Consider the following 9,560-nt stretch of genomic DNA (forward strand, 5'->3'; position numbering starts at 1 on the left):
TGCTGGCCCAACCCCCAATACTAACACTTATTTAGATGGTAAGTAATCAAGAATCCTAGTAGGGTAACAGCAATGACTGGTCAAAATCAGAGGAGAAGTAATGTTTAACCCATGGTTGCTAAATCTTGCAAAATGTATTAATGTTGTTATCCTCAATAGCTGTCTGTCACAGACCTAGCCGGGACAGAGGCTGTTGGAGAGGACTGTATGCAAGCCTGTTGCCTTTTGATTATGGGCCCTGGATTTTCAATGGATTCATTCTGTTGGGACACATACTGTGAGGAGATGCTAATGTCATCAACTCCACTCACCTGTCTGATGTCAGCTATAATGTGTTTAATGTAAATAAGTTTAGTCTAGGTTCTAAGGGTATTCAACTCATTGTTGTTTGTTCTAATTAACCCTGTGTTGATGTTTATGGTAATGTGTGCAAATTGAATGAGCTGATCACATTGTCCTCTATACAATGTAGGAGACGGGACGACTCCTATTGGAGCTCATGTTAATTAGGTTAGCTTTGAGTCATCCTGGTGTATAAATGTGTGGGAGATCTCAAATAAAGAGTAGTTCTGATGTACTCCAAGACTGGTGTTGTCTAGTTCTTGGGGGTTCCTATAGCCAGATCCATTGGACTCGTGTTCCAGAACTTAGGAAGCGGTATACTGACGGAAGCACTCAAGCGGAGTGTGGGACGTTCCGTGACATTGGTGGCAAGCAGCGGGAAAGCTTCCTGAAGTCTGGGACATCCAAACCTCCAACTGGATCCAAGATCACCATAGCAGACTTCAGTCACCCCAGCGGAGATATGGACCTGGCATCAGAATTCCCGGGGCTGCTGCGGATCATCCTTTCAACATACACCAGGACTGTGTCTGAGGATGAATACCTGGAGCTTAGGCAGCAAATTCGGGTGGAGCTCTGGATTGCAGCCCTCCGTCTCGCTGGTATAAAACAGGGCAAGTGCTTTCCAACCCAAGAGCAACGGGCCAGTGACCAACGGGCATTGCGGATGGCATTCCTGGGAGAGCAGCCCCAGGAGCAATGGGTGACTGAGTTGGACAGGTTGGTCCAGCAGGAGATAGAGCTGGACAATCGTTATCGGGCTGTGCAATGGCACGCAGAGGAGGGATATTTAGGGGAGACAACAGAATGCTCTGCGGAGGGATATGACTTTGGCGGCCCTGGATTGCTGTGGGAGAGCCTTACAGATCTTTTTATGTTTGGCGATGAAGGGGAACCTGACCTTGAGGACCTGAGAGACTATAGAGAGTCTATGCTCGGTCTTGCAGGGGTCTCAGAGCTCAAACCTGATCTGGACCATTTGCTAAGGAAGGAACAGCATCTGGAAAGGGCATACAGGAAACTGCTAGAACAAGTTCAGCAGTATGCCAGAGAATCGGCAGTGGAAAATCCGGAGATTGCCGTCCCCAAACCTGAAGTGCTGACAACAGGGCAGAGCTCTGCTAACCTCTGCCCAGAAATGATAGCATCTTCTGGGTTCCATGGACAGGAGATGGTGAACCTCTATCCCCAGACATCAGTTGCAGAGACATGGGATTTGATAGACTTTTCTGCTGAGGAAGAACAACCTGATGAGCCTCCAGCAGAAGAGCTGCTATCAGGGCCAAAGCTCACTGTGTTCTGCCCAGCACCAACAGTGGCTTCAGCCTTCCTGAGAGAAGAGGTAGTCGGCCTTTCTCCCACAACACTGACAGGGACATGTGATTTTCTGCCAGCAGCATCTATGGAGTTAAAACAAACTTCTTCAGCTGAAGATCTGGTAACTGAACAGAGGGTCCAAGACCTCTGTCCCACACTTTTACCAATTCCAGAGACTGGGGATTTAATAGACATTTCTGTAGAGGAGGAACCACCTGGCAAACCCCCAGCAGAAGTGCTGGCAACCGGACAGAGGGTCCAAGACCTCTGCCCCACACCTGCAGCAATTGTGGAGGCTCAGGCTGAGAAGATGGCAATCACTTCCCAGCAGCAGATACAGGGGGAGAAGGGAGGGGAGGTGTGTGTTGTCCCTCCCCAACAGTTGGCCAGGGTGGAGGAAGTGGGCTTTCCTCCCCAGCAAAGATCCGTGTACCTGGGAGACAGTACCATCGACATGTTGTCCCAGCAGCCAGATGAGGGAATGGAAAAGGAAGCAGCCGGCTCACCTCCCCAATGGCAGCTACACAGTTTGGGAGTGGAGGAAGCCAGCCTCCTGCCCCAACAGTTAGCCGGAGCGGAGGATGCGGAGTCCCCAGCAGAAGTGCTGGCAACAGGGCAGAGTGCTACCAACCTCTGCCCAGCACCGGCAACAACTACAGAGTTCCAGGGAGGCGGGGCAGTCGGCCTCCCTCTCCAACAGTTAGCCGGAACAGATGGTGTGGGGTTTCCAGCAGAAGGGCTGGCAACAGGGCCGAGGACTGCTGGACTCTGCCCTCAACTAACAGAGGATGGATTTCCTGTGAAGGTGGATGGGACTTCAGTCTTCCCCTGTATACCCCAGGGAGGCTGGGCAGTGGGCCCCGATCCCCAACAGCATGACAGAGTGAGCCCAGACACCCTGTCTTCTCTCCAGCGGCAGAAAGGATTCCAGGGAGAAGAGCCAGTCCAGGCCTCTCCCCAGCGGCAGATATGTTCTCTGAGAGAGGCAGAGGTTGGCTGGGTGAGTAATACTCTGTTTGGAACAATTTGTTTGGGGTACTGTGTGGGTACAGGCAGTAGAGGACTGGAACTATGGACTAACTTCGGAGTCAACCCGTCTGGGGTCTCCTCCTGTGTTAGTCTCCTGCCGAAAGGGGAGAAATGTCACAGACCTAGCCGGGACAGAGGCTGTTGGAGAGGACTGTATGCAAGCCTGTTGCCTTTTGATTATGGGCCCTGGATTTTCAATGGATTCATTCTGTTGGGACACATACTGTGAGGAGATGCTAATGTCATCAACTCCACTCACCTGTCTGATGTCAGCTATAATGTGTTTAATGTAAATAAGTTTAGTCTAGGTTCTAAGGGTATTCAACTCATTGTTGTTTGTTCTAATTAACCCTGTGTTGATGTTTATGGTAATGTGTGTAAATTGAATGAGCTGATCACATTGTCCTCTATACAATGTAGGAGACGGGACGACTCCTATTGGAGCTCATGTTAATTAGGTTAGCTTTGAGTCATCCTGGTGTATAAATGTGTGGGAGATCTCAAATAAAGAGTAGTTCTGATGTACTCCAAGACTGGTGTTGTCTAGTTCTTGGGGGTTCCTATAGCCAGATCCATTGGACTCGTGTTCCAGAACTTAGGAAGCGGTATACTGACGGAAGCACTCAAGCGGAGTGTGGGACGTTCCGTGACACTGTCATTTTGGCATATATGAGGACTCTATTTATTCTGTGTTTAGCTTCCGCAACTATCAAGGTTTGAGACTTCTAAGCCTTTGCTATAGTTTGCTTGGCTGCAGTCCTAAGCTGGATAAATAACTGAAATTGAGTGCGGGTTAGCGTAGCAGGTTTCAAATTTAGGAGTGCCAAGGCTGGGTCTGGGAGAATAGAGGTTTCCAGAGCTTTAGAGGCCATCATGAAAATATTCTTCCAGAATTCTTGGGTCACCGGGCATTGCCACCATATATGGAAGTGAGTACCTGGTGTAGAACAGCCTCTAATTAGGTGTGTCGGGACAAATTTTGCAATTCTGGCTGGTACTAAGTACCATCGTGCTAAGGCTTTAAAATTTGTTTCTAAAGCATAGCAGTTTGGAGAGGAATTTTTAGTGGCTAACCATATATTAGACCAGTCATTAGTGTCAAATACTCGGTTCATGTCCTGTGCCCATTTATCTGTGTAAGAGGGTAATGCTCCATGAGGAATCTCATTAAGTTGTTGGTATAAAGATGAAATTAATCCTCTTACATGTGGGTCGCTTTTACAAATACGCTCAAATTGTGACATTTGATTAAGTGCTGAGCCTGTAATAAGGAAGGGAGTGTAGAAATTTTTGATTTGCAAGTAGCGAAAAATTTCAGATCTGGGAAGCCCATAAGTTTTACATAGCACAGGAAATGCATGAATAGTGGTATTGGTGCTTAATTGATAAAATCTAATTAAATTTGTAGAAGACCATGCAGAGAATGACTTTGGGAATTTCCAAGCAGGATAAAAGACTGGGTTCCTGGGGAACGAAAGAAGAGGATTATGTGGGGATTGGAGATTACAAGCTCTGCTAAATTTATCCCAGATAGCCAAGGAATGTTTCATTATGGGATTAGAAAGGTGCGATCTATCTTTAGGTTGGAGCCATAACATATTGGCCATAGAGATAGGATCGCTGTCAACAGATTCAATAAGAACCCAAAGGGGTGTTTCCACCATTGAGTGATATTTATGAAGGGGTGATAGTTGTGCAGCGTAGTAGTAGGAAGTGAAGTTTGGTAAACCCAACCCGCCATTCAATTTTTTGAGATACAGTGTAGTTTTAGGTATTCTGGGTTTAGTGTTTCCCCAAATAAAGGACATAACTCTACTTTGTGTGAGTCTTAAAAAATATGTAGGTAATGAGATGGGTAATACTCTAAATTAGTATAAAAATCTGGGTAATATCGACATTTTTATAGCATTGATCCGTCCCAGCCATGATAATAGAAGAGAGGTCCATTGTTTCATATAGCCTGTAACTTGTTTCAGTAGAGGAAGATAATTAGCCGTGAATAGATCTTTAATCGAGGTTGTAAGTTGTACTACTAAATATGGAATTTGATGGCCAGCCCAGTTGAAAGGTAAGGAGGTTTGGGCGTGTTGAAGTTCTGCTTGTGGCAAAGAGGTATTTAACACATTTGATTTTGTGGGGTTAACAAAAAGTCCAGAGACTTGGGCAAATTTTTCTAAAATATTTAGTAAGTTTGGGGCCGATATATGGGGATGAGATAAAAAGATAAGAATATTGTCTTCAAAAAGACATAATATGATGTGTGTCCGCCCATATGATGGGCGGACACTGATATCCGCCCGATTCAATTCCTTTGATATCAAGATTACACCTAATTAATTGTGCTAGTGGTTCTATAAGGAGAGCAAAAAGCAACAGGGATAGAGGGCAACCCTATCCCTCTTCTAATGTCCAACATTGCAGATTTATATCCCGCATATTTAATGTATGCCTTTGGGTTGTCATACAAAGAGTAGATCCATGTTGGAAAATGATTCCCAGATCCCCATTTTTGAAGCATGTACTGCAAATATGGCCAAGTGACAGAATCGAAAGCCTTTTGGATGTCTAAGGATAAGAGGCATGTCGGGATGTGTCTGACTTTTGCTGCGTGAATAAGTAAGAGAGCTCGTCTGATATTATCTCCTGCCTGACGTGTTGGCATAAATCCTGTTTGGTCCCGGTGAATTAGTCGACCTATAATGTTATTCAAACGAGTCGCCAGGATCTTGGCTAACAATTCAATGTCTAGGTTAAGGAGAGATATGGGGCGGTAATTGGTCCAAGAGATAAAGTCTGAGCGGGGTTTGGGAATCATTGCTATAATGGAGGTCAGTGTTTCAGACCTAAATCTGTAACCCTTCAGCCTGGTTTCACACATGTGCGGTGCGAATTGAAGCTCAGGTTTCACTGGGGAGATAACAATCTCCTGTTCAACGGATTCATTGCGTTTTTGCTCAGGATTAGAGAGCAGGGAGAGGGGGAGGGAGGGGGGGGGGAGAGGGGGAGGTGTAGTGAGGAGAAAGAGAAAATCCTTGTTCAGAACGCAATGCATCTGCGAATCAGATGCGTTCCCATAGGAGATAATAGGCTTGTAGTTCGCACCGCAATGCCCAAAAAACGCACACGTTTTTTGTGCAATGCGCAGTGCGAATGCAACGCACATATGTGAACCAGATACATTCATATGAATGTATTTTAAAATGTCCTGCGAATTAGATGCGGTGTAAGCCGCATCTAATTCGCATAGGTGTGAACCCGGGCTCAGGATAGAATTAAAGGATCTGGTCAGGATTGGTGCTAAGATGTGCGCATACTGTTTATAATATAATGCCGAGAACCCATCGGGACCTGGTCTCTTATGTAGTTTTAATATTTTTATGGCAGTCAGAATTTCAGGTGCTGTTATGGGACACTCAAGAATATCTCGCTGTTCCTGGTCTAAGGTAGGGAGCATAATATTGGAAAACAAAGTGTCTGCTTTTGTCTTGTCAAAGTCTTGAGCAGGGCAATACAATTTAGCTAAATTAGAGCGAAATACCTCTAGTATTTTAACTGGGTTGCTAGTATATCCATCACGGGATATTTTCAGTCTAAAAGAAGTCTGTGTATGTTGTATCGCCTTTAAACTACGCGCCATGGGGGTGTCTGGTTTATTAGCTTTGAGATATTGAATATGTTGGCGTTTACATAATAATTTATCTGCAGAGTCAGTTAGAAAAAGGTCTAGATCAAGACGGGCTTTCTCTAGCTTTGAGTTGTTGGTGGCATTTGGGGAAGATTGAAAGGCCATATGGCATTTATTGAAAACAGCCTCAAGCTTTGCGAACATAAGTTTGCATTCTTTTTTAATTGCTGTTGCTTGTTGTATCAATCTGCCCCGAATGACAGCTTTATGGGCCTCCCACAGTGTGAGGGCAGAGATATCGTCCGTGTCATTGGATGAAAGGTAAAAACTATATATAAGATATGTCAGGCGAGCTAGGAGATCCCAAAACGCTAGTAAGGATAAAACAGGAAGGCTTAAAGCGGTTGTATACCCGCTGTCTTTTTTTTTTTTCTACACCTGCAAGGGAAAAGGCATAATGAGCTAGTATGCACCGCATACTAGCTCATACCGCATACTAGCTCATTATGAGATACTTACCTTAGAACGAGGCATCGGCATCTCACCTGGTCCACGCCAAGGGAGCTGACATCTCCCCTCGGCGTGTCTTCCGGGTATCGCGGCTCCGGCGCTGTGAGTGGCCGGAGCCGCAATGTCGTCACTCCTGCGCATGCGCGCGGGAGACTTCTGCCCGGCAAGCTCCAGAGTTTGCCGGGCTGTCAGCCGAGAATCCCCTGTGCGCATGCGCCGCTGTCAGCGGCTCATTGCGAGGGGAATATCTCCTAAACCTTACAGGTTTAGGAGATATTTTTTTTACCTACAGGTAAGCCTTATTATAGGCTTACCTGTAGGTAAAAGTTAAAAATAAAGGTATACAACTGCTTTAAGGAGTCTTATCAACTTGAGGGGAAAAAACCTCAGAAAAATTATATATGATTGGTAGTGAGCGGGTACCAAGAGTGACTGAAGTCCTGGGGAAGAATAAGATAGCAGAGAAAAAATAAACGTTTAAGTTTCCAGATAGATGAAAAAAAAAAAGAAAAAATGTAAGAGTCCAGTAAGAATTTGTGACTTTATTGATGTCAGCAGAAGAGTGTATCAACCAGCGCCGAGTGCTGGGGTCTGACAGTGAATTGTGATCTGGACGAAGTGTACGGGTCAGTCCATGGAATCTTCATTAGATGGTGTTGGATTTTCAAATCGACCACGTTTATGGATATTCTGATGGGAAGAGGAAGAGGGATTATTGGAGCCTGCTGTTGTATTTTGTGGAGGGGAGCGTGAGGCCGATCGTCTACGAGATTGATCTCTAGGTAAGGTGTTATCTACAATACCCATTTCAATCATGGCCGACTGTAAGTCCTCTGAAGAGCGACAAACATACTTAGTTTCAAGGTGCGTAAATCGAAGAGAAAAGGGGAATCCCCAATGATAGGTGATTTGGTTTTGTTGTAGCACCTGTAAATGGGGGTTTGAGTGCTCGCCTCTTTGCTACTGTGAGTGGAGAAATATCTGCAAAGAGCTGATATGCATGGCCCTGGAAATTTAGAGAATCTCTCCCTCTAGCAGCTGCAAGTAATTGCTCTTTGGTTCTATAATAATGAAATCTGGCAATTATGTCTCTAGTGGGACCATTCGTTTTGCGAGGAGCTAAAGCCCTGTGCACTCTATCCATTTCCAGTCCTTCCACAGGAATACCAGGCTGTAATTCCTGGAATAATGCCATCATAGTGGCTTGAAGATCAAGGATAGTCTCAGGGATTTCCCTAATTCGCAGATTCGATTGTCTATCTCTATTTTCTTGGTCCTCCAAACGTGACTGTAGTATAAGATTTTCCTCTTTAAGGTTCTCAAATTCAGAGATATAGTGCTGCGTATGGCTATCTATTTCATCCACCCGCAATTCCAGCTCAGCTGTTCTCTCTCTCCCAGCTCCCTTATTTCTTTTGTTAATTTATCAGTAATGTGATCTGATGTTTGTTTGAGGGCTTTCTGTAGCATGCGTTCAAACATTTTAAACATGTCAGATTGAATCACTGTCTTTGAGCCACCAGTATCAGAGTCAGACTCAGCGGTGAAATCCTGAATCTTTGAGCTGTGTTGCAGTGCTTTCCTAGCGTGCGGTTTACAGGGCTGTGAGGTAACTGACGCCGCCATCTTGGAAGACTGCCTGGCCGGCGCTTCTTTAGCCATACCTGCTTTATATTTAAGTTTTGGGCCCCACAGGACCATGATAATAACACCTGAGGGCTCTAGAAAGTAACAGCTAACGCTGTGTATCATTCGCGGTGCCCCTGAGACCTGTAGTCCTCTGGTGTGTTCGTCCCAGGAGCGGAGCTCTAAGGCGGCATTACTGCTCTCTCAGGCTTCCGCGCGTGCGCCTCTGTCCTTGATATTTCAATATATATCTGTTTGTATGATATTGGTACCCGCACGCCTCACATTCAAAACGGGCTTGGTAAGGCACTGTGCAACCATCTCAGACTATTCTGAGGTAACATGAGATATGGAACAATATTCACAGATGTTGTGGTGTGGTATGTGAAACAGTCATCGCAGATACACTTGTAGTCACAAAAGGAGTTCCTGCAACCTGCAGGTAATTTCCAGTTGGTAGTATTAAATAATACAATTTATAATGTGGGTTACGGATCTGTTGATAGTACAGAGAACACTCAAAGATTTGATCGGGATCAATCTGTATATGTGTATCCAGTTGATTTAAATGTCCAACACACTGTTCCTTTTTCGTTAGTTGTTTCCTTATTTTCCCTTCTATTAGCACAGTGTTTTGCAATCAAAGGAGGGGATTTGTAGTTCTGCTGGAGTTTTTTATATAACCAACATTCACAATGTCCTGTTACCAATCCTCTTTTCCCAAGTCCTTCAGGAAATGATAGAAAGGGGGAAGAGGCCCTTGTCCTCATCAACATGGGGACAAGGTGCTTTGGGGTGGGGGGGGCGCAGGGTGCAGGGTTCAGGAGGGGGGGGGCGCTCGCTCGTCCCCACCCCCATTCCTGACCAGCCGGGATACATGCTCGGATGAGGGTCTGGTATGGATTTGGGGGGACCCCCACGCCGTTTGTTCGGCGTAGGGGAGTTCCCCTTAAAATCCATGCCAGACCCAAGGGCCTGGTATGCTCTTGGAGGGGGAACCCATGTCAGTTTTTTATTTAAAATTTGGCGCGTAGTTCCCCCTCAAGATTCATACCAAACACAATGCCTGGTATTGGCGGGGATCCAAGTCGGATCCCCGTTCATTGATAGT

Source organism: Aquarana catesbeiana, linkage group LG13, assembly GCF_042186555.1.
Source record: "Aquarana catesbeiana isolate 2022-GZ linkage group LG13, ASM4218655v1, whole genome shotgun sequence".
Classification (NCBI taxonomy): domain Eukaryota; kingdom Metazoa; phylum Chordata; class Amphibia; order Anura; family Ranidae; genus Aquarana; species Aquarana catesbeiana.